Source organism: Pungitius pungitius, chromosome 4 (genome assembly GCF_949316345.1).
Source record: "Pungitius pungitius chromosome 4, fPunPun2.1, whole genome shotgun sequence".
NCBI lineage: Eukaryota > Metazoa > Chordata > Actinopteri > Perciformes > Gasterosteidae > Pungitius > Pungitius pungitius.
Window position 1 is genome coordinate 4652484 of NC_084903.1, and position 23256 is coordinate 4675739.

A 23256-nucleotide genomic window follows, 5' to 3' on the forward strand; every position below is an offset into this window, starting at 1 on the left:
TTGTACTAAGTGTACTGCCAACAAAGTGATTTGTACTCAGTGTACTGTGTTGCCATCAAAGTGGATTTTAATAATTGTACTGCCAACAAAGTGATTTGTACTAAGTGTACTGTTTTGCCAACAAAGTGGATTGTACTAATTGTACTGTGTTGCCATATCCAGCATTAACTCTCATAACTTGGAATAATGCCTATGGCATGTCCAGCATTAATTGTGAAAACTTGAAATGGGCGTGGTTTGTAGAGAGAAAATCACCAAAACATTAACATACATGCTGTAAGGTTAGAGTCCTGCACCATTGGTTTCGGGAGTATTAAGGCATGTACTGTTTAATGCGTTTGTAGCAATAGGTATTCTTGTGCAGAGGCAATTTCATAGTCTATGAAGTTTACTGAGACGTGATTATTGCTGGTTGAAAACTTTAACCCAATACCCGCCAAAGATGACTTGAAATATAGTCAGCTGAGGCAATTTTTGTTAGTCTCTAAAGAGACTTGGGATTTTATGTCAAAAGAAATCTTTTAACCATGTGTGGATTGCAGGTCATAGTGGAATAGAGAATGATATTCCTAAAATTGAGGTATCTGCCTAAAATTTCAAATTTGTTTTAACATCCTTAGAACTCTGGTAAAGTGTAAAGCTCTACTACTCCAGGCCAATAAAATGGATTGTACTAAGTGTACTGCCAACAAAGTGATTTGTACTCAGTGTACTGTTTTGCCAACAAAGTGGATTGTACTAATTGTACTGTGTTGCCATATCCAGCATTAACTCTCATAACTTGGAATAATGCCTATGGCATGTCCAGCATTAATTGTGAAAACTTGAAATGGGCATGGTTTGTAGCGAGAAAATCACCAAAACATTAACATACATGCTGTAAGGTTAGAGTCCTGCACCATTGGTTTCGGGAGTATTAAGGCATGTACTGTTTAATGCGTTTGTAGCAATAGGTATTCTTGTGCAGAGGCAATTTCATAGTCTATGAAGTTTACTGAGACGTGATTATTGCTGGTTGAAAACTTTAACCCAATACCCGCCAAAGATGACTTGAAATATAGTCAGCTGAGGCAATTTTTGTTAGTCTCTAAAGAGACTTGGGATTTTATGTCAAAAGAAATCTTTTATCCATGTGTGGATTGCAGGTCATAGTGGAATAGAGAATGATATTCCTAAAATTGAGGTATCTGCCTAAAATTTCAAATTTGTTTTAACATCCTTAGAACTCTGGTAAAGTGTAAAGCTCTACTACTCCAGGCCAATAAAATGGATTGTACTAAGTGTACTGCCAACAAAGTGATTTGTACTCAGTGTACTGTGTTGCCATCAAAGTGGATTTTAATAATTGTACTGCCAACAAAGTGATTTGTACTAAGTGTACTGTTTAGCCAACAAAGTGGATTGTACTAATTGTACTGTGTTGCCATATCCAGCATTAACTCTCATAACTTGGAATAATGCCTATGGCATGTCCAGCATTAATTGTGAAAACTTGAAATGGGCGTGGTTTGTAGAGAGAAAATCACCAAAACATTAACATACATGCTGTAAGGTTAGAGTCCTGCACCATTGGTTTCGGGAGTATTAAGGCATGTACTGTTTAATGCGTTTGTAGCAATAGGTATTCTTGTGCAGAGGCAATTTCATAGTCTATGAAGTTTACTGAGACGTGATTATTGCTGGTTGAAAACTTTAACCCAATACCCGCCAAAGATGACTTGAAATATAGTCAGCTGAGGCAATTTTTGTTAGTCTCTAAAGAGACTTGGGATTTTATGTCAAAATAAATCTTTTAACCATGTGTGGATTGCAGGTCATAGGGGAATGGAGAATGATATTCCTAAAATTGAGGTATCTGCCTAAAATTTCAAATTTGTTTTAACATCCTTAGAACTCTGGTAAAATGTAAAGTTTTACTACTCCAGGCCAATAAAATGGATTGTACTAAGTGTACTGCCAACAAAGTGATTTGTACTCAGTGTACTGTGTTGCCATCAAAGTGGATTTTAATAATTGTACTGCCAACAAAGTGATTTGTACTAAGTGTACTGTTTTGCCAACAAAGTGGATTGTACTAATTGTACTGTGTTGCCATATCCAGCATTAACTCTCATAACTTGGAATAATGCCTATGGCATGTCCAGCATTAATTGTGAAAACTTGAAATGGGCATGGTTTGTAGCGAGAAAATCACCAAAACATTAACATACATGCTGTAAGGTTAGAGTCCTGCACCATTGGTTTCGGGAGTATTAAGGCATGTACTGTTTAATGCGTTTGTAGCAATAGGTATTCTTGTGCAGAGGCAATTTCATAGTCTATGAAGTTTACTGAGACGTGATTATTGCTGGTTGAAAACTTTAACCCAATACCCGCCAAAGATGACTTGAAATATAGTCAGCTGAGGCAATTTTTGTTAGTCTCTAAAGAGACTTGGGATTTTATGTCAAAAGAAATCTTTTAACCATGTGTGGATTGCAGGTCATAGGGGAATGGAGAATGATTGTTACGTCTCTCTCTCTATTTTTGTCTAGGGGTTCCATGAGGGACGTAACAAAACAAAAGAAAATGTTAAACATGGAGAAATCACCTTCTCTACTCCCAGCTCTGACCGCACTTTACACTGAACTTCCAGAAGAAATGACACAACACCCTTAGATTCTAACGCGGTCACAAAAGGGAAACAGAACAAATGTAAAGTATTTATAGTTTTATTAATAGGTTTAATAAAACCTTAGGGTAGGGCAGATCAGCTTATAACAAAACGGCAAACAAACAAATGGTAACCAAATCGTCAGGAGAGGGCCAGGCCAAAATAACAAACAAAACAAGGCTTCCTTAAGATTATGAGGAGCTACCTTCCCTAACAAACAAAAGGGATAAAACAAAAGACAGTCATCTTACCTCTCTCCCTGACTAATAGAAAAACAAGAGAAAAAGTTAGTGAGGTGAACCTCCAAACAAAATGGCACCCAACTCCCTACACCATTTACACCGTTTACACCGTTTACACCGTTTGTGGTGAGACCAACTCCACAGACAGGTCTCTACCATGAACACGCGCTGTGATAGCTCGCAGGGGAAGAATCCACCCTCCATCTGGTTTCCTTGCTGCCTTATACCCACTGCCAGGCTCCAGCTAATGGACATCAGCTGGGGATCGTTTGAGGGCTGCATGGCAGAGAGAGAGAGAGAGAGAAAGGCAGGAGGAGGGGAGAAAACATCACCAGCAAATGCACCATCACTATTACGTCAGGGGACGTAACAATGATATTCCTAAAATTGAGGTATCTGCCTAAAATTTCAAATTTGTTTTAACATCCTTAGAACTCTGGTAAAATGTAAAGTTTTACTACTCCAGGCCAATAAAATGGATTGTACTAAGTGTACTGCCAACAAAGTGATTTGTACTCAGTGTACTGTGTTGCCATCAAAGTGGATTTTAATAATTGTACTGCCAACAAAGTGATTTGTACTAAGTGTACTGTTTTGCCAACAAAGTGGATTGTACTAATTGTACTGTGTTGCCATATCCAGCATTAACTCTCATAACTTGGAATAATGCCTATGGCATGTCCAGCATTAATTGTGAAAACTTGAAATGGGCGTGGTTTGTAGAGAGAAAATCACCAAAACATTAACATACATGCTGTAAGGTTAGAGTCCTGCACCATTGGTTTCGGGAGTATTAAGGCATGTACTGTTTAATGCGTTTGTAGCAATAGGTATTCTTGTGCAGAGGCAATTTCATAGTCTATGAAGTTTACTGAGACGTGATTATTGCTGGTTGAAAACTTTAACCCAATACCCGCCAAAGATGACTTGAAATATAGTCAGCTGAGGCAATTTTTGTTAGTCTCTAAAGAGACTTGGGATTTTATGTCAAAAGAAATCTTTTAACCATGTGTGGATTGCAGGTCATAGGGGAATGGAGAATGATATTCCTAAAATTGAGGTATCTGCCTAAAATTTCAAATTTGTTTTAACATCCTTAGAACTCTGGTAAAATGTAAAGTTTTACTACTCCAGGCCAATAAAATGGATTGTACTAAGTGTACTGCCAACAAAGTGATTTGTACTCAGTGTACTGTGTTGCCATCAAAGTGGATTTTAATAATTGTACTGCCAACAAAGTGATTTGTACTAAGTGTACTGTTTTGCCAACAAAGTGGATTGTACTAATTGTACTGTGTTGCCATATCCAGCATTAACTCTCATAACTTGGAATAATGCCTATGGCATGTCCAGCATTAATTGTGAAAACTTGAAATGGGCGTGGTTTGTAGAGAGAAAATCACCAAAACATTAACATACATGCTGTAAGGTTAGAGTCCTGCACCATTGGTTTCGGGAGTATTAAGGCATGTACTGTTTAATGCGTTTGTAGCAATAGGTATTCTTGTGCAGAGGCAATTTCATAGTCTATGAAGTTTACTGAGACGTGATTATTGCTGGTTGAAAACTTTAACCCAATACCCGCCAAAGATGACTTGAAATATAGTCAGCTGAGGCAATTTTTGTTAGTCTCTAAAGAGACTTGGGATTTTATGTCAAAAGAAATCTTTTAACCATGTGTGGATTGCAGGTCATAGGGGAATGGAGAATGATTGTTACGTCTCTCTCTCTATTTTTGTCTAGGGGTTCCATGAGGGACGTAACAAAACAAAAGAAAATGTTAAACATGGAGAAATCACCTTCTCTACTCCCAGCTCTGACCGCACTTTACACTGAACTTCCAGAAGAAATGACACAACACCCTTAGATTCTAACGCGGTCACAAAAGGGAAACAGAACAAATGTAAAGTATTTATAGTTTTATTAATAGGTTTAATAAAACCTTAGGGTAGGGCAGATCAGCTTATAACAAAACGGCAAACAAACAAATGGTAACCAAATCGTCAGGAGAGGGCCAGGCCAAAATAACAAACAAAACAAGGCTTCCTTAAGATTATGAGGAGCTACCTTCCCTAACAAACAAAAGGGATAAAACAAAAGACAGTCATCTTACCTCTCTCCCTGACTAATAGAAAAACAAGAGAAAAAGTTAGTGAGGTGAACCTCCAAACAAAATGGCACCCAACTCCCTACACCATTTACACCGTTTACACCGTTTACACCGTTTGTGGTGAGACCAACTCCACAGACAGGTCTCTACCATGAACACGCGCTGTGATAGCTCGCAGGGGAAGAATCCACCCTCCATCTGGTTTCCTTGCTGCCTTATACCCACTGCCAGGCTCCAGCTAATGGACATCAGCTGGGGATCGTTTGAGGGCTGCATGGCAGAGAGAGAGAGAGAGAGAAAGGCAGGAGGAGGGGAGAAAACATCACCAGCAAATGCACCATCACTATTACGTCAGGGGACGTAACAATGATATTCCTAAAATTGAGGTATCTGCCTAAAATTTCAAATTTGTTTTAACATCCTTAGAACTCTGGTAAAATGTAAAGTTTTACTACTCCAGGCCAATAAAATGGATTGTACTAAGTGTACTGCCAACAAAGTGATTTGTACTCAGTGTACTGTGTTGCCATCAAAGTGGATTTTAATAATTGTACTGCCAACAAAGTGATTTGTACTAAGTGTACTGTTTTGCCAACAAAGTGGATTGTACTAATTGTACTGTGTTGCCATATCCAGCATTAACTCTCATAACTTGGAATAATGCCTATGGCATGTCCAGCATTAATTGTGAAAACTTGAAATGGGCGTGGTTTGTAGAGAGAAAATCACCAAAACATTAACATACATGCTGTAAGGTTAGAGTCCTGCACCATTGGTTTCGGGAGTATTAAGGCATGTACTGTTTAATGCGTTTGTAGCAATAGGTATTCTTGTGCAGAGGCAATTTCATAGTCTATGAAGTTTACTGAGACGTGATTATTGCTGGTTGAAAACTTTAACCCAATACCCGCCAAAGATGACTTGAAATATAGTCAGCTGAGGCAATTTTTGTTAGTCTCTAAAGAGACTTGGGATTTTATGTCAAAAGAAATCTTTTATCCATGTGTGGATTGCAGGTCATAGGGGAATGGAGAATGATATTCCTAAAATTGAGGTATCTGCCTAAAATTTCAAATTTGTTTTAACATCCTTAGAACTCTGGTAAAATGTAAAGTTTTACTACTCCAGGCCAATAAAATGGATTGTACTAAGTGTACTGCCAACAAAGTGATTTGTACTCAGTGTACTGTGTTGCCATCAAAGTGGATTTTAATAATTGTACTGCCAACAAAGTGATTTGTACTAAGTGTACTGTTTTGCCAACAAAGTGGATTGTACTAATTGTACTGTGTTGCCATATCCAGCATTAACTCTCATAACTTGGAATAATGCCTATGGCATGTCCAGCATTAATTGTGAAAACTTGAAATGGGCGTGGTTTGTAGAGAGAAAATCACCAAAACATTAACATACATGCTGTAAGGTTAGAGTCCTGCACCATTGGTTTCGGGAGTATTAAGGCATGTACTGTTTAATGCGTTTGTAGCAATAGGTATTCTTGTGCAGAGGCAATTTCATAGTCTATGAAGTTTACTGAGACGTGATTATTGCTGGTTGAAAACTTTAACCCAATACCCGCCAAAGATGACTTGAAATATAGTCAGCTGAGGCAATTTTTGTTAGTCTCTAAAGAGACTTGGGATTTTATGTCAAAAGAAATCTTTTAACCATGTGTGGATTGCAGGTCATAGGGGAATGGAGAATGATTGTTACGTCTCTCTCTCTATTTTTGTCTAGGGGTTCCATGAGGGACGTAACAAAACAAAAGAAAATGTTAAACATGGAGAAATCACCTTCTCTACTCCCAGCTCTGACCGCACTTTACACTGAACTTCCAGAAGAAATGACACAACACCCTTAGATTCTAACGCGGTCACAAAAGGGAAACAGAACAAATGTAAAGTATTTATAGTTTTATTAATAGGTTTAATAAAACCTTAGGGTAGGGCAGATCAGCTTATAACAAAACGGCAAACAAACAAATGGTAACCAAATCGTCAGGAGAGGGCCAGGCCAAAATAACAAACAAAACAAGGCTTCCTTAAGATTATGAGGAGCTACCTTCCCTAACAAACAAAAGGGATAAAACAAAAGACAGTCATCTTACCTCTCTCCCTGACTAATAGAAAAACAAGAGAAAAAGTTAGTGAGGTGAACCTCCAAACAAAATGGCACCCAACTCCCTACACCATTTACACCGTTTACACCGTTTACACCGTTTGTGGTGAGACCAACTCCACAGACAGGTCTCTACCATGAACACACGCTGTGATAGCTCGCAGGGGAAGAATCCACCCTCCATCTGGTTTCCTTGCTGCCTTATACCCACTGCCAGGCTCCAGCTAATGGACATCAGCTGGGGATCGTTTGAGGGCTGCATGGCAGAGAGAGAGAGAGAGAGAAAGGCAGGAGGAGGGGAGAAAACATCACCAGCAAATGCACCATCACTATTACGCCAGGGGACGTAACACCCCCACCGTTAAGATTATAAATAGGCACACAGCATTTATAATAAACAGTCACCAATGCACTTACATACTTAAAAAGCAAGAGCATTCACATGCTACCGTACTTATCCGTTAGTAAACCAGTTATGACCTAGACAATGCGTCTGCAACAACATTTTCTGGGCCTTTTTTGTAGCGGATGTCAAGATTAAATTCTTGAACGGCGAGAGACCACCGCATAAGCCGCTGACTCGAGTTAGACATGCGCTGAAGAAAAATTAACGGATTATGGTCCGTGTACACTACTATTGGCGCAAGACTACCCCCTACGTACACTTCAAAGTGCTGTAGTGCCATCAACATTGCCAGGGCCTCCTTCTCAATGACACTATAGTTCTGCTGACACCTTGAGAACTTTTTAGAGAAGTATGAAACTGGATGCTCTACACCAAGATTGTCCTCCTGTAGAAGGACCGCACCGGCTCCTGTAGCTGAGGCATCAACTTCTAACTTAAACGGGGCATCAAATTGAGGGGCTTTGAGTATGGGGGCACTGCAGAGCAAGTCCTTCGCTGCCTCGAAAGCATACCCACAACTGGGTGTCCAGACAAACCTCTTTGTAGTGCTTAGTAGATCAGTTAGTGGAGAGACCACGGAGGAAAAGTTTGGGCAGAAAGCACGGTAGTATCCACACATTCCAAGGAACCTGCGCAGTTCCCGTTTATTAGAGGGAACGTTGTAGTCAAGGACGGCCGCAATTTTGGCGTCGACAGGCTTCACCATTCCCTGTCCCACTTGTTTACCCAGGTAGCAGATCATCCCCTTAGCGAACTCGCACTTCGCAAGGTTCAAGGTCAACGAGGCATCAGCCAAGCGCTGAAAAACCTTCTCAAGGGTGGCAAGATGTTCGGTCCAAGTATGCGAGTGGATGACCACATCATCCAGGTATATTTCACAGTTTTCTACACCCGTTAACACATTATACATTAAACGTTGGAACGTTGCGGGAGCGTTTCGCATACCAAAAGCTAAGACCGAATACTGCAGAAAATTGTCTGGGGTGACAAAAGCTGATATTTCCGATGCCCGCGCAGTCAGAGGGATCTGCCAGTATCCTTTCAAGAGGTCTAGCTTTGTTACAAACTTGGCGTTACCCACTCGGTCCACACAATCTTCCATTCTAGGAAGAGGGAAGGAATCAGCTTTAGTCACGTTGTTGACTTTCCGAAAGTCTGTGCAGAAGCGATAGGTGGAGTCAGGTTTTGGTACCAATAGGCAGGGCGAACTCCAGGGGCTCTGACTTGGCACAGCAATTCCATTCTGCAACATATACTTCACTTCAGTCGTCATTATGTTACGCTTTTGGGGATTGACTCGATAAGGATGCTGCTTGATGGGAGAGGCCGTTCCAACATCAATGTCATGGGAGCACAGTGCAGTTCTGCCAGGCACATCTGAGAACAAACTAGGGAACTTATACATCAGCTCAGTCAGTTCTTTAGCTTGTGCTTCACCAAGATGAGCATGGTAAGTCTTAAGGTCACTTAGGATTGCCGAATTTGTTAACCGGGTGGAAGGAACTGGTACTTCCTTGTTACACAATCCGTCATCTTCCATGGTATAGGTGGTAACCATATTAACAGTAGCGGGGGGTACACTTGGGGTCTCACTTTTCTTTTCCTTCGTGGGTTTGTCACACTTTGTCTCACCTTTCTCTCGCACAGTCACATACCCTTTCAGCATGTTGATGTGGCACAACCGGCTTTTACATCTGCGGTCGGGTGTGTCAATAACGTAATTTACGTTACTCACTTTCTTCTTGACAACATAGGGACCCGTAAACTTGGCCTGGAACACCGAACCAGGAGTGGTTAGCAAAGCTAGAACCAAATCGCCAGGCTGAAAAGATCTGTTAACAGACTTCAGGTCATAGTGTGCTTTCATTCTTCCTTGGGATGTTTCAAGATGTTTGGCTGCCACTTCACGAGCGTTCCTTAGTCTCTGACGGAGAGTTTGGACGTATTCAGGGATACTCACAGGAGTTAGGTGTTCAGTCAACAGTTGCTCGCTCAACAACTTTAACAGCCCTCGCACCACATGACCGAAGACAAGCTCCGCTGGACTAAACCCTAGTGACTCTTGTACCGTTTCTCTCACAGCGAACAGAAGTAAGGGGAGACCCTCTTCCCAATCTTTTCCGGTCTCTACACAATAGCTGCGCAGCATCGCTTTAAGAGTTTGATGGAACCTCTCAATTGCACCCTGTGACTCTGGATGGTAAGCAGTTGATAACTGGTGCTTAATGTCAAGCTCCTTTAGAATCTGCTCAAACATCCTTGACGTGAAGTTGGTGCCACGGTCTGTCTGGATTACTTTTGGCAGACCGAAGGTGGAACAGAACTTTATCAGCTCTTTCGCAACTGTTTTGGCTTTCAAGCTGCGTAAAGGAACTGCTTCGGGAAAGCGGGTCGCAGCACACATGATAGTTAGCATATATTGATGTCCTGTCTTTGATTTGGGCAAGGGGCCCACACAATCTATGATCAATCGCTCAAATGGCTCACCCATCACAGGAATTGGCAAAAGAGGAGCGACAGGCACTCTTTGGTTTGGCTTTCCTGCGAATTGGCATACTTTACAAGATTTGCAAAAGGCAGACACAGCAGACTTTATACCAGGCCAATAGAAGTATCTGGAAAGTCGATAGTACGTCTTTGTGACTCCTAGATGACCGGACATTACATGCTCATGAGCCAGCTTCAACACATGCGTGCGGTATCCAGAAGGCAAAACGATTTGCTGCACCATCTGACAGTTTTCATCGTCTTCGTCTGGCTTCCATCTACGCATCAGCAGTCCATTATCCCAGAAATACATTACCCCCGAGTTAGGTGTTTTCCCAAGATCTGTAGCTTTAGCACACTTAGCTAGTGTTGGGTCTTCTCTCTGCGCAACTATCAGATGTTCCCGGCTCACTTTAAAGGGGGGGTTTGGCTCTGAACAAGGATCAGGCATTGGCTCCGGTTCTGTGGTCAGCGTATACTCACATGGGGTAGTACCAGGGACTAGGAAAGAATCCGCAAGATCCACCACTTCCTTGAATTTATGTGCTTGTGCACGGGTCACTGCACAGGCAGGGAATGCCGAGGGATACAAAGTAACAAGGTTAGGCTTCTCCCCCACACTTGGGGTACGTGTCACTATTGGAAAAGGAAAAACTTCGCCCCCTGCTAAATCATTCCCTATGAGTACGTCTATGCCTTCTACAGGTAACTGTCGACGGACCCCCAGTTTAACAGCACCACTGACAAGACCTGATTTTAAGTGAACCGTATGCAAAGGTACATTAGCACAGAGCATCTCAATACCACGGACCAACACATCATGTCCTGTGTACGTTTCCGCAGAAAATGGTAGGCTACGCTCAAGAATAAAGGACTGCGCCGCCCCTGTATCTCTAAGCATTACTACTGGCTTAAACTCAGTATCCGGATATATAGAAACCATGCCCTCCAGAAGAAATGGCTGGTAACTTTCTACATCAGCCGGGCTTAACGTTGGTAAGGACTGAGCCAGTGCTACGTTCTTCGTTTTCGAACCCTTTTGCTTCCATCTGTGGCAGTCTGCAATCAAATGTTCAGGGCTTAGACAGAAAAAACATTCACGTCTCTCACTATTTAGCGACTTAAACCTACGAGCACCTTTTGGGAAATTTTCAGCTCCAACAGGGCGGGTTACAGGAGGAATCATGTTCAACGTATCGGCCGCATATGGCATGGCCAATCTTGTCTGCCGAGGAGCAGAGAAAACGGTACGATGGGTCAACACAAACTCGTCAGCCAAGACAGCAGCGTTAGACAGACAAGCAACTTTTTGCTCGTTCAAATGAACTACCACATTCTCTGGCACACAATTCTTAAAGTCTTCTAGCATGATTAACTCCTGTAATTGTTCCAGAGTTGTTATCTTGCTAGAGAGACACCATTTTTCAAAGAGAATCTTTTTCTCTCTTGCGAACTCTACGTAAGACTGTCTGGCTGTTTTCACATGTCGCCGAAATTTTTGCCGGTATGCCTCAGGGACAAGTTCAAATGCGCGCAAAACCGCTGCCTTGATTATATCATAATCAAGAGAAGACTCGATTGGCAGGGAAGAACAGACCTCCTGCGCTTTTCCAGTTAGGCTACACTGCAATAACAGAGCCCACATCTCTTTTGGCCACGCTAACTTTCCTGCAACTCGCTCAAATGTGACAAAATAGGAATCTACCTCCGCTTCCCTGAACGGCGGTACCAGTTTAATATATCGACTGGGGTCAAAAGGACCGGCAGGAGAGACATGGGTATGCTCATCCGCCAAAGGCCTACTAGGTGTCAATGTAGGAGAGGAAATTGAAGAGGTTTTGGTATCTGGCAACGGCACAGCCGTACGCTGAGCTTCCAAAGCCAATCTTTGCAACTTAATATCCCGCTCAGCCTCTATTTCAACAGTTCTCAATTTAATCATCTGAGCTTCACATTCCTGCTTCTTTATTTCCAATTCCAACTCTTTTAACCTCACCGCCAACCTAGGGTCCTGTAAAGCCACAAAGTCAGTTTCAGGCTGACCTTCACTATGTTCCTCTTTATCTGCTGCTACACGTTGCTCTACCTCCTCACCATCATCACTTTCACTTGCCAAAATTCCATCACTTACCAATTTGGCATACACCCTTTCTTTAATGACCTGTTTGGTAGCTTCTTTGACAATGAGGATATTAAAAAACTCTGCTATCTGAATAAGATCTCGCTTTCTACAGCGATTAAAGACGTCAATAGTCGGTGCAAGAGTAAACGAGACTAGATCAAATTCCATCTTTTAATCTCCCCACTATGCTCTCCTCTTTCACACAAAACAGAAAACAGCCAGCAATCAAGAACAAAGTTGTACTCACCAAAGTAGAGTTGCTTGCAAACGAATTTTCAAATTAAATAACGATGAGCTAATTGTCACAGGGCAAATGTATGTATTGCACATACCGCAAGCTTCACAACATTACACTAACGCATAGGACGAGCCCCCAATTGTTACGTCTCTCTCTCTATTTTTGTCTAGGGGTTCCATGAGGGACGTAACAAAACAAAAGAAAATGTTAAACATGGAGAAATCACCTTCTCTACTCCCAGCTCTGACCGCACTTTACACTGAACTTCCAGAAGAAATGACACAACACCCTTAGATTCTAACGCGGTCACAAAAGGGAAACAGAACAAATGTAAAGTATTTATAGTTTTATTAATAGGTTTAATAAAACCTTAGGGTAGGGCAGATCAGCTTATAACAAAACGGCAAACAAACAAATGGTAACCAAATCGTCAGGAGAGGGCCAGGCCAAAATAACAAACAAAACAAGGCTTCCTTAAGATTATGAGGAGCTACCTTCCCTAACAAACAAAAGGGATAAAACAAAAGACAGTCATCTTACCTCTCTCCCTGACTAATAGAAAAACAAGAGAAAAAGTTAGTGAGGTGAACCTCCAAACAAAATGGCACCCAACTCCCTACACCATTTACACCGTTTACACCGTTTACACCATTTGTGGTGAGACCAACTCCACAGACAGGTCTCTACCATGAACACGCGCTGTGATAGCTCGCAGGGGAAGAATCCACCCTCCATCTGGTTTCCTTGCTGCCTTATACCCACTGCCAGGCTCCAGCTAATGGACATCAGCTGGGGATCGTTTGAGGGCTGCATGGCAGAGAGAGAGAGAGAGAGAAAGGCAGGAGGAGGGGAGAAAACATCACCAGCAAATGCACCATCACTATTACGTCAGGGGACGTAACAATGATATTCCTAAAATTGAGGTATCTGCCTAAAATTTCAAATTTGTTTTAACATCCTTAGAACTCTGGTAAAGTGTAAAGCTCTACTACTCCAGGCCAATAAAATGGATTGTACTAAGTGTACTGCCAACAAAGTGATTTGTACTCAGTGTACTGTTTTGCCAACAAAGTGGATTGTACTAATTGTACTGTGTTGCCATATCCAGCATTAACTCTCATAACTTGGAATAATGCCTATGGCATGTCCAGCATTAATTGTGAAAACTTGAAATGGGCGTGGTTTGTAGCGAGAAAATCACCAAAACATTAACATACATGCTGTAAGGTTAGAGTCCTGCACCATTGGTTTCGGGAGTATTAAGGCATGTACTGTTTAATGCGTTTGTAGCAATAGGTATTCTTGTGCAGAGGCAATTTCATAGTCTATGAAGTTTACTGAGACGTGATTATTGCTGGTTGAAAACTTTAACCCAATACCCGCCAAAGATGACTTGAAATATAGTCAGCTGAGGCAATTTTTGTTAGTCTCTAAAGAGACTTGGGATTTTATGTCAAAATAAATCTTTTAACCATGTGTGGATTGCAGGTCATAGGGGAATGGAGAATGATATTCCTAAAATTGAGGTATCTGCCTAAAATTTCAAATTTGTTTTAACATCCTTAGAACTCTGGTAAAATGTAAAGTTTTACTACTCCAGGCCAATAAAATGGATTGTACTAAGTGTACTGCCAACAAAGTGATTTGTACTCAGTGTACTGTGTTGCCATCAAAGTGGATTTTAATAATTGTACTGCCAACAAAGTGATTTGTACTAAGTGTACTGTTTTGCCAACAAAGTGGATTGTACTAATTGTACTGTGTTGCCATATCCAGCATTAACTCTCATAACTTGGAATAATGCCTATGGCATGTCCAGCATTAATTGTGAAAACTTGAAATGGGCGTGGTTTGTAGAGAGAAAATCACCAAAACATTAACATACATGCTGTAAGGTTAGAGTCCTGCACCATTGGTTTCGGGAGTATTAAGGCATGTACTGTTTAATGCGTTTGTAGCAATAGGTATTCTTGTGCAGAGGCAATTTCATAGTCTATGAAGTTTACTGAGACGTGATTATTGCTGGTTGAAAACTTTAACCCAATACCCGCCAAAGATGACTTGAAATATAGTCAGCTGAGGCAATTTTTGTTAGTCTCTAAAGAGACTTGGGATTTTATGTCAAAAGAAATCTTTTATCCATGTGTGGATTGCAGGTCATAGGGGAATAGAGAATGATATTGCTAAAATTGAGGTATCTGCCTAAAATTTCAAATTTGTTTTAACATCCTTAGAACTCTAGTAAAGTGTAAAGCTCTACTACTCCAGGGCAATAAAATGGATTGTACTAAGTGTACTGCCAACAAAGTGATTTGTACTAAGTGTACTGTTTTGCCAACAAAGTGGATTGTACTAATTGTACTGTGTTGCCATATCCAGCATTAACTCTCATAACTTGGAATAATGCCTATGGCATGTCCAGCATTAATTGTGAAAACTTGATATGGGCATGGTTTGTAGCGAGAAAATCACCAAAACATTAACATACATGCTGTAAGGTTAGAGTCCTGCACCATTGGTTTCGGGAGTATTAAGGCATGTACTGTTTAATGCGTTTGTAGCAATAGGTATTCTTGTGCAGAGGCAATTTCATAGTCTATGAAGTTTACTGAGACGTGATTATTGCTGGTTGAAAACTTTAACCCAATACCCGCCAAAGATGACTTGAAATATAGTCAGCTGAGGCAATTTTTGTTAGTCTCTAAAGAGACTTGGGATTTTATGTCAAAAGAAATCTTTTAACCATGTGTGGATTGCAGGTCATAGGGGAATGGAGAATGATATTCCTAAAATTGAGGTATCTGCCTAAAATTTCAAATTTGTTTTAACATCCTTAGAACTCTGGTAAAATGTAAAGTTTTACTACTCCAGGCCAATAAAATGGATTGTACTAAGTGTACTGCCAACAAAGTGATTTGTACTCAGTGTACTGTGTTGCCATCAAAGTGGATTTTAATAATTGTACTGCCAACAAAGTGATTTGTACTAAGTGTACTGTTTTGCCAACAAAGTGGATTGTACTAATTGTACTGTGTTGCCATATCCAGCATTAACTCTCATAACTTGGAATAATGCCTATGGCATGTCCAGCATTAATTGTGAAAACTTGAAATGGGCGTGGTTTGTAGAGAGAAAATCACCAAAACATTAACATACATGCTGTAAGGTTAGAGTCCTGCACCATTGGTTTCGGGAGTATTAAGGCATGTACTGTTTAATGCGTTTGTAGCAATAGGTATTCTTGTGCAGAGGCAATTTCATAGTCTATGAAGTTTACTGAGACGTGATTATTGCTGGTTGAAAACTTTAACCCAATACCCGCCAAAGATGACTTGAAATATAGTCAGCTGAGGCAATTTTTGTTAGTCTCTAAAGAGACTTGGGATTTTATGTCAAAAGAAATCTTTTATCCATGTGTGGATTGCAGGTCATAGGGGAATAGAGAATGATATTGCTAAAATTGAGGTATCTGCCTAAAATTTCAAATTTGTTTTAACATCCTTAGAACTCTAGTAAAGTGTAAAGCTCTACTACTCCAGGGCAATAAAATGGATTGTACTAAGTGTACTGCCAACAAAGTGATTTGTACTAAGTGTACTGTTTTGCCAACAAAGTGGATTGTACTAATTGTACTGTGTTGCCATATCCAGCATTAACTCTCATAACTTGGAATAATGCCTATGGCATGTCCAGCATTAATTGTGAAAACTTGAAATGGGCATGGTTTGTAGCGAGAAAATCACCAAAACATTAACATACATGCTGTAAGGTTAGAGTCCTGCACCATTGGTTTCGGGAGTATTAAGGCATGTACTGTTTAATGCGTTTGTAGCAATAGGTATTCTTGTGCAGAGGCAATTTCATAGTCTATGAAGTTTACTGAGACGTGATTATTGCTGGTTGAAAACTTTAACCCAATACCCGCCAAAGATGACTTGAAATATAGTCAGCTGAGGCAATTTTTGTTAGTCTCTAAAGAGACTTGGGATTTTATGTCAAAAGAAATCTTTTAACCATGTGTGGATTGCAGGTCATAGTGGAATAGAGAATGATATTCCTAAAATTGAGGTATCTGCCTAAAATTTCAAATTTGTTTTAACATCCTTAGAACTCTGGTAAAGTGTAAAGCTCTACTACTCCAGGCCAATAAAATGGATTGTACTAAGTGTACTGCCAACAAAGTGATTTGTACTCAGTGTACTGTGTTGCCATCAAAGTGGATTTTAATAATTGTACTGCCAACAAAGTGATTTGTACTAAGTGTACTGTTTTGCCAACAAAGTGGATTGTACTAATTGTACTGTGTTGCCATATCCAGCATTAACTCTCATAACTTGGAATAATGCCTATGGCATGTCCAGCATTAATTGTGAAAACTTGAAATGGGCGTGGTTTGTAGAGAGAAAATCACCAAAACATTAACATACATGCTGTAAGGTTAGAGTCCTGCACCATTGGTTTCGGGAGTATTAAGGCATGTACTGTTTAATGCGTTTGTAGCAATAGGTATTCTTGTGCAGAGGCAATTTCATAGTCTATGAAGTTTACTGAGACGTGATTATTGCTGGTTGAAAACTTTAACCCAATACCCGCCAAAGATGACTTGAAATATAGTCAGCTGAGGCAATTTTTGTTAGTCTCTAAAGAGACTTGGGATTTTATGTCAAAAGAAATCTTTTAACCATGTGTGGATTGCAGGTCATAGGGGAATGGAGAATGATATTGCTAAAATTGAGGTATCTGCCTAAAATTTCAAATTTGTTTTAACATCCTTAGAACTCTGGTAAAATGTAAAGTTTTACTACTCCAGGCCAATAAAATGGATTGTACTAAGTGTACTGCCAACAAAGTGATTTGTACTCAGTGTACTGTGTTGCCATCAAAGTGGATTTTAATAATTGTACTGCCAACAAAGTGATTTGTACTAAGTGTACTGTTTTGCCAACAAAGTGGATTGTACTAATTGTACTGTGTTGCCATATCCAGCATTAACTCTCATAACTTGGAATAATGCCTATGGCATGTCCAGCATTAATTGTGAAAACTTGAAATGGGCATGGTTTGTAGCGAGAAAATCACCAAAACATTAACATACATGCTGTAAGGTTAGAGTCCTGCACCATTGGTTTCGGGAGTATTAAGGCATGTACTGTTTAATGCGTTTGTAGCAATAGGTATTCTTGTGCAGAGGCAATTTCATAGTCTATGAAGTTTACTGAGACGTGATTATTGCTGGTTGAAAACTTTAACCCAATACCCGCCAAAGATGACTTGAAATATAGTCAGCTGAGGCAATTTTTGTTAGTCTCTAAAGAGACTTGGGATTTTATGTCAAAAGAAATCTTTTATCCATGTGTGGATTGCAGGTCATAGGGGAATAGAGAATGATATTGCTAAAATTGAGGTATCTGCCTAAAATTTCAAATTTGTTTTAACATCCTTAGAACTCTAGTAAAGTGTAAAGCTCTACTACTCCAGGGCAATAAAATGGATTGTACTAAGTGTACTGCCAACAAAGTGATTTGTACTAAGTGTACTGTTTTGCCAACAAAGTGGATTGTACTAATTGTACTGTGTTGCCATATCCAGCATTAACTCTCATAACTTGGAATAATGCCTATGGCATGTCCAGCATTAATTGTGAAAACTTGAAATGGGCATGGTTTGTAGCGAGAAAATCACCAAAACATTAACATACATGCTGTAAGGTTAGAGTCCTGCACCATTGGTTTCGGGAGTATTAAGGCATGTACTGTTTAATGCGTTTGTAGCAATAGGTATTCTTGTGCAGAGGCAATTTCATAGTCTATGAAGTTTACTGAGACGTGATTATTGCTGGTTGAAAACTTTAACCCAATACCCGCCAAAGATGACTTGAAATATAGTCAGCTGAGGCAATTTTTGTTAGTCTCTAAAGAGACTTGGGATTTTATGTCAAAAGAAATCTTTTAACCATGTGTGGATTGCAGGTCATAGTGGAATAGAGAATGATATTCCTAAAATTGAGGTATCTGCCTAAAATTTCAAATTTGTTTTAACATCCTTAGAACTCTGGTAAAGTGTAAAGCTCTACTACTCCAGGCCAATAAAATGGATTGTACTAAGTGTACTGCCAACAAAGTGATTTGTACTCAGTGTACTGTGTTGCCATCAAAGTGGATTTTAATAATTGTACTGCCAACAAAGTGATTTGTACTAAGTGTACTGTTTTGCCAACAAAGTGGATTGTACTAATTGTACTGTGTTGCCATATCCAGCATTAACTCTCATAACTTGGAATAATGCCTATGGCATGTCCAGCATTAATTGTGAAAACTTGAAATGGGCGTGGTTTGTAGAGAGAAAATCACCAAAACATTAACATACATGCTGTAAGGTTAGAGTCCTGCACCATTGGTTTCGGGAGTATTAAGGCATGTACTGTTTAATGCGTTTGTAGCAATAGGTATTCTTGTGCAGAGGCAATTTCATAGTCTATGAAGTTTACTGAGACGTGATTATTGCTGGTTGAAAACTTTAACCCAATACCCGCCAAAGATGACTTGAAATATAGTCAGCTGAGGCAATTTTTGTTAGTCTCTAAAGAGACTTGGGATTTTATGTCAAAAGAAATCTTTTAACCATGTGTGGATTGCAGGTCATAGGGGAATGGAGAATGATATTGCTAAAATTGAGGTATCTGCCTAAAATTTCAAATTTGTTTTAACATCCTTAGAACTCTGGTAAAATGTAAAGTTTTACTACTCCAGGCCAATAAAATGGATTGTACTAAGTGTACTGCCAACAAAGTGATTTGTACTCAGTGTACTGTTTTGCCAACAAAGTGGATTGTACTAATTGTACTGTGTTGCCATATCCAGCATTAACTCTCATAACTTGGAATAATGCCTATGGCATGTCCAGCATTAATTGTGAAAACTTGAAATGGGCATGGTTTGTAGCGAGAAAATCACCAAAACATTAACATACATGCTGTAAGGTTAGAGTCCTGCACCATTGGTTTCGGGAGTATTAAGGCATGTACTGTTTAATGCGTTTGTAGCAATAGGTATTCTTGTGCAGAGGCAATTTCATAGTCTATGAAGTTTACTGAGACGTGATTATTGCTGGTTGAAAACTTTAACCCAATACCCGCCAAAGATGACTTGAAATATAGTCAGCTGAGGCAATTTTTGTTAGTCTCTAAAGAGACTTGGGATTTTATGTCAAAAGAAATCTTTTAACCATGTGTGGATTGCAGGTCATAGGGGAATGGAGAATGATATTCCTAAAATTGAGGTATCTGCCTAAAATTTCAAATTTGTTTTAACATCCTTAGAACTCTGGTAAAATGTAAAGTTTTACTACTCCAGGCCAATAAAATGGATTGTACTAAGTGTACTGCCAACAAAGTGATTTGTACTCAGTGTACTGTGTTGCCATCAAAGTGGATTTTAATAATTGTACTGCCAACAAAGTGATTTGTACTAAGTGTACTGTTTTGCCAACAAAGTGGATTGTACTAATTGTACTGTGTTGCCATATCCAGCATTAACTCTCATAACTTGGAATAATGCCTATGGCATGTCCAGCATTAATTGTGAAAACTTGAAATGGGCGTGGTTTGTAGAGAGAAAATCACCAAAACATTAACATACATGCTGTAAGGTTAGAGTCCTGCACCATTGGTTTCGGGAGTATTAAGGCATGTACTGTTTAATGCGTTTGTAGCAATAGGTATTCTTGTGCAGAGGCAATTTCATAGTCTATGAAGTTTACTGAGACGTGATTATTGCTGGTTGAAAACTTTAACCCAATACCCGCCAAAGATGACTTGAAATATAGTCAGCTGAGGCAATTTTTGTTAGTCTCTAAAGAGACTTGGGATTTTATGTCAAAAGAAATCTTTTATCCATGTGTGGATTGCAGGTCATAGGGGAATAGAGAATGATATTGCTAAAATTGAGGTATCTGCCTAAAATTTCAAATTTGTTTTAACATCCTTAGAACTCTAGTAAAGTGTAAAGCTCTACTACTCCAGGGCAATAAAATGGATTGTACTAAGTGTACTGCCAACAAAGTGATTTGTACTAAGTGTACTGTTTTGCCAACAAAGTGGATTGTACTAATTGTACTGTGTTGCCATATCCAGCATTAACTCTCATAACTTGGAATAATGCCTATGGCATGTCCAGCATTAATTGTGAAAACTTGATATGGGCATGGTTTGTAGCGAGAAAATCACCAAAACATTAACATACATGCTGTAAGGTTAGAGTCCTGCACCATTGGTTTCGGGAGTATTAAGGCATGTACTGTTTAATGCGTTTGTAGCAATAGGTATTCTTGTGCAGAGGCAATTTCATAGTCTATGAAGTTTACTGAGACGTGATTATTGCTGGTTGAAAACTTTAACCCAATACCCGCCAAAGATGACTTGAAATATAGTCAGCTGAGGCAATTTTTGTTAGTCTCTAAAGAGACTTGGGATTTTATGTCAAAAGAAATCTTTTAACCATGTGTGGATTGCAGGTCATAGGGGAATGGAGAATGATATTCCTAAAATTGAGGTATCTGCCTAAAATTTCAAATTTGTTTTAACATCCTTAGAACTCTGGTAAAATGTAAAGTTTTACTACTCCAGGCCAATAAAATGGATTGTACTAAGTGTACTGCCAACAAAGTGATTTGTACTCAGTGTACTGTGTTGCCATCAAAGTGGATTTTAATAATTGTACTGCCAACAAAGTGATTTGTACTAAGTGTACTGTTTTGCCAACAAAGTGGATTGTACTAATTGTACTGTGTTGCCATATCCAGCATTAACTCTCATAACTTGGAATAATGCCTATGGCATGTCCAGCATTAATTGTGAAAACTTGAAATGGGCGTGGTTTGTAGAGAGAAAATCACCAAAACATTAACATACATGCTGTAAGGTTAGAGTCCTGCACCATTGGTTTCGGGAGTATTAAGGCATGTACTGTTTAATGCGTTTGTAGCAATAGGTATTCTTGTGCAGAGGCAATTTCATAGTCTATGAAGTTTACTGAGACGTGATTATTGCTGGTTGAAAACTTTAACCCAATACCCGCCAAAGATGACTTGAAATATAGTCAGCTGAGGCAATTTTTGTTAGTCTCTAAAGAGACTTGGGATTTTATGTCAAAAGAAATCTTTTATCCATGTGTGGATTGCAGGTCATAGGGGAATAGAGAATGATATTGCTAAAATGGAGGTATCTGCCTAAAATTTCAAATTTGTTTTAACATCCTTAGAACTCTAGTAAAGTGTAAAGCTCTACTACTCCAGGGCAATAAAATGGATTGTACTAAGTGTACTGCCAACAAAGTGATTTGTACTAAGTGTACTGTTTTGCCAACAAAGTGGATTGTACTAATTGTACTGTGTTGCCATATCCAGCATTAACTCTCATAACTTGGAATAATGCCTATGGCATGTCCAGCATTAATTGTGAAAACTTGAAATGGGCATGGTTTGTAGCGAGAAAATCACCAAAACATTAACATACATGCTGTAAGGTTAGAGTCCTGCACCATTGGTTTCGGGAGTATTAAGGCATGTACTGTTTAATGCGTTTGTAGCAATAGGTATTCTTGTGCAGAGGCAATTTCATAGTCTATGAAGTTTACTGAGACGTGATTATTGCTGGTTGAAAACTTTAACCCAATACCCGCCAAAGATGACTTGAAATATAGTCAGCTGAGGCAATTTTTGTTAGTCTCTAAAGAGACTTGGGATTTTATGTCAAAAGAAATCTTTTAACCATGTGTGGATTGCAGGTCATAGTGGAATAGAGAATGATATTCCTAAAATTGAGGTATCTGCCTAAAATTTCAAATTTGTTTTAACATCCTTAGAACTCTGGTAAAGTGTAAAGCTCTACTACTCCAGGCCAATAAAATGGATTGTACTAAGTGTACTGCCAACAAAGTGATTTGTACTCAGTGTACTGTGTTGCCATCAAAGTGGATTTTAATAATTGTACTGCCAACAAAGTGATTTGTACTAAGTGTACTGTTTTGCCAACAAAGTGGATTGTACTAATTGTACTGTGTTGCCATATCCAGCATTAACTCTCATAACTTGGAATAATGCCTATGGCATGTCCAGCATTAATTGTGAAAACTTGAAATGGGCGTGGTTTGTAGAGAGAAAATCACCAAAACATTAACATACATGCTGTAAGGTTAGAGTCCTGCACCATTGGTTTCGGGAGTATTAAGGCATGTACTGTTTAATGCGTTTGTAGCAATAGGTATTCTTGTGCAGAGGCAATTTCATAGTCTATGAAGTTTACTGAGACGTGATTATTGCTGGTTGAAAACTTTAACCCAATACCCGCCAAAGATGACTTGAAATATAGTCAGCTGAGGCAATTTTTGTTAGTCTCTAAAGAGACTTGGGATTTTATGTCAAAAGAAATCTTTTAACCATGTGTGGATTGCAGGTCATAGGGGAATGGAGAATGATATTGCTAAAATTGAGGTATCTGCCTAAAATTTCAAATTTGTTTTAACATCCTTAGAACTCTGGTAAAATGTAAAGTTTTACTACTCCAGGCCAATAAAATGGATTGTACTAAGTGTACTGCCAACAAAGTGATTTGTACTCAGTGTACTGTGTTGCCATCAAAGTGGATTTTAATAATTGTACTGCCAACAAAGTGATTTGTACTAAGTGTACTGTTTTGCCAACAAAGTGGATTGTACTAATTGTACTGTGTTGCCATATCCAGCATTAACTCTCATAACTTGGAATAATGCCTATGGCATGTCCAGCATTAATTGTGAAAACTTGAAATGGGCATGGTTTGTAGCGAGAAAATCACCAAAACATTAACATACATGCTGTAAGGTTAGAGTCCTGCACCATTGGTT

General features: G+C 39.5%; 23 non-coding genes across 23 annotated transcripts; all 23 read left to right on the forward strand.

The window, feature by feature from the left end:
- The first annotated feature begins 352 nt into the window (after positions 1-352).
- On the forward strand, positions 353-493 carry LOC134127363 (U4 spliceosomal RNA). The gene has a single exon (XR_009956079.1). It is a non-coding gene; the product is annotated as a U4 spliceosomal RNA (small nuclear RNA).
- A 462-nt stretch (positions 494-955) lies between these two features.
- Positions 956-1096, forward strand: LOC134127365 (U4 spliceosomal RNA). The gene has a single exon (XR_009956081.1). It is a non-coding gene; the product is annotated as a U4 spliceosomal RNA (small nuclear RNA).
- Positions 1097-1623: 527 nt separating this feature from the next.
- LOC134127366 (U4 spliceosomal RNA) lies at positions 1624-1764 on the forward strand. Its single transcript, XR_009956082.1, has one exon. It is a non-coding gene; the product is annotated as a U4 spliceosomal RNA (small nuclear RNA).
- Positions 1765-2291: 527 nt separating this feature from the next.
- On the forward strand, positions 2292-2432 carry LOC134127367 (U4 spliceosomal RNA). The gene has a single exon (XR_009956083.1). It is a non-coding gene; the product is annotated as a U4 spliceosomal RNA (small nuclear RNA).
- A 1295-nt stretch (positions 2433-3727) lies between these two features.
- Positions 3728-3868, forward strand: LOC134127368 (U4 spliceosomal RNA). Its single transcript, XR_009956084.1, has one exon. It is a non-coding gene; the product is annotated as a U4 spliceosomal RNA (small nuclear RNA).
- Positions 3869-4395: 527 nt separating this feature from the next.
- Positions 4396-4536, forward strand: LOC134127369 (U4 spliceosomal RNA). Its single transcript, XR_009956085.1, has one exon. It is a non-coding gene; the product is annotated as a U4 spliceosomal RNA (small nuclear RNA).
- Positions 4537-5831: 1295 nt separating this feature from the next.
- On the forward strand, positions 5832-5972 carry LOC134127370 (U4 spliceosomal RNA). Its single transcript, XR_009956086.1, has one exon. It is a non-coding gene; the product is annotated as a U4 spliceosomal RNA (small nuclear RNA).
- A 527-nt stretch (positions 5973-6499) lies between these two features.
- On the forward strand, positions 6500-6640 carry LOC134127371 (U4 spliceosomal RNA). Its single transcript, XR_009956087.1, has one exon. It is a non-coding gene; the product is annotated as a U4 spliceosomal RNA (small nuclear RNA).
- Positions 6641-13674: 7034 nt separating this feature from the next.
- Positions 13675-13815, forward strand: LOC134127372 (U4 spliceosomal RNA). Its single transcript, XR_009956088.1, has one exon. It is a non-coding gene; the product is annotated as a U4 spliceosomal RNA (small nuclear RNA).
- A 527-nt stretch (positions 13816-14342) lies between these two features.
- Positions 14343-14483, forward strand: LOC134127373 (U4 spliceosomal RNA). The gene has a single exon (XR_009956089.1). It is a non-coding gene; the product is annotated as a U4 spliceosomal RNA (small nuclear RNA).
- Positions 14484-14945: 462 nt separating this feature from the next.
- Positions 14946-15086, forward strand: LOC134127374 (U4 spliceosomal RNA). Its single transcript, XR_009956090.1, has one exon. It is a non-coding gene; the product is annotated as a U4 spliceosomal RNA (small nuclear RNA).
- Positions 15087-15613: 527 nt separating this feature from the next.
- On the forward strand, positions 15614-15754 carry LOC134127376 (U4 spliceosomal RNA). Its single transcript, XR_009956092.1, has one exon. It is a non-coding gene; the product is annotated as a U4 spliceosomal RNA (small nuclear RNA).
- Positions 15755-16216: 462 nt separating this feature from the next.
- Positions 16217-16357, forward strand: LOC134127377 (U4 spliceosomal RNA). Its single transcript, XR_009956093.1, has one exon. It is a non-coding gene; the product is annotated as a U4 spliceosomal RNA (small nuclear RNA).
- Positions 16358-16884: 527 nt separating this feature from the next.
- LOC134127378 (U4 spliceosomal RNA) lies at positions 16885-17025 on the forward strand. The gene has a single exon (XR_009956094.1). It is a non-coding gene; the product is annotated as a U4 spliceosomal RNA (small nuclear RNA).
- A 527-nt stretch (positions 17026-17552) lies between these two features.
- LOC134127379 (U4 spliceosomal RNA) lies at positions 17553-17693 on the forward strand. Its single transcript, XR_009956095.1, has one exon. It is a non-coding gene; the product is annotated as a U4 spliceosomal RNA (small nuclear RNA).
- A 462-nt stretch (positions 17694-18155) lies between these two features.
- Positions 18156-18296, forward strand: LOC134127380 (U4 spliceosomal RNA). Its single transcript, XR_009956096.1, has one exon. It is a non-coding gene; the product is annotated as a U4 spliceosomal RNA (small nuclear RNA).
- A 527-nt stretch (positions 18297-18823) lies between these two features.
- Positions 18824-18964, forward strand: LOC134127381 (U4 spliceosomal RNA). Its single transcript, XR_009956097.1, has one exon. It is a non-coding gene; the product is annotated as a U4 spliceosomal RNA (small nuclear RNA).
- Positions 18965-19426: 462 nt separating this feature from the next.
- Positions 19427-19567, forward strand: LOC134127382 (U4 spliceosomal RNA). Its single transcript, XR_009956098.1, has one exon. It is a non-coding gene; the product is annotated as a U4 spliceosomal RNA (small nuclear RNA).
- Positions 19568-20094: 527 nt separating this feature from the next.
- On the forward strand, positions 20095-20235 carry LOC134127383 (U4 spliceosomal RNA). Its single transcript, XR_009956099.1, has one exon. It is a non-coding gene; the product is annotated as a U4 spliceosomal RNA (small nuclear RNA).
- Positions 20236-20697: 462 nt separating this feature from the next.
- LOC134127384 (U4 spliceosomal RNA) lies at positions 20698-20838 on the forward strand. Its single transcript, XR_009956100.1, has one exon. It is a non-coding gene; the product is annotated as a U4 spliceosomal RNA (small nuclear RNA).
- A 527-nt stretch (positions 20839-21365) lies between these two features.
- LOC134127385 (U4 spliceosomal RNA) lies at positions 21366-21506 on the forward strand. The gene has a single exon (XR_009956101.1). It is a non-coding gene; the product is annotated as a U4 spliceosomal RNA (small nuclear RNA).
- A 462-nt stretch (positions 21507-21968) lies between these two features.
- LOC134127387 (U4 spliceosomal RNA) lies at positions 21969-22109 on the forward strand. Its single transcript, XR_009956103.1, has one exon. It is a non-coding gene; the product is annotated as a U4 spliceosomal RNA (small nuclear RNA).
- A 527-nt stretch (positions 22110-22636) lies between these two features.
- Positions 22637-22777, forward strand: LOC134127388 (U4 spliceosomal RNA). Its single transcript, XR_009956104.1, has one exon. It is a non-coding gene; the product is annotated as a U4 spliceosomal RNA (small nuclear RNA).
- Positions 22778-23256: the final 479 nt, after the last annotated feature.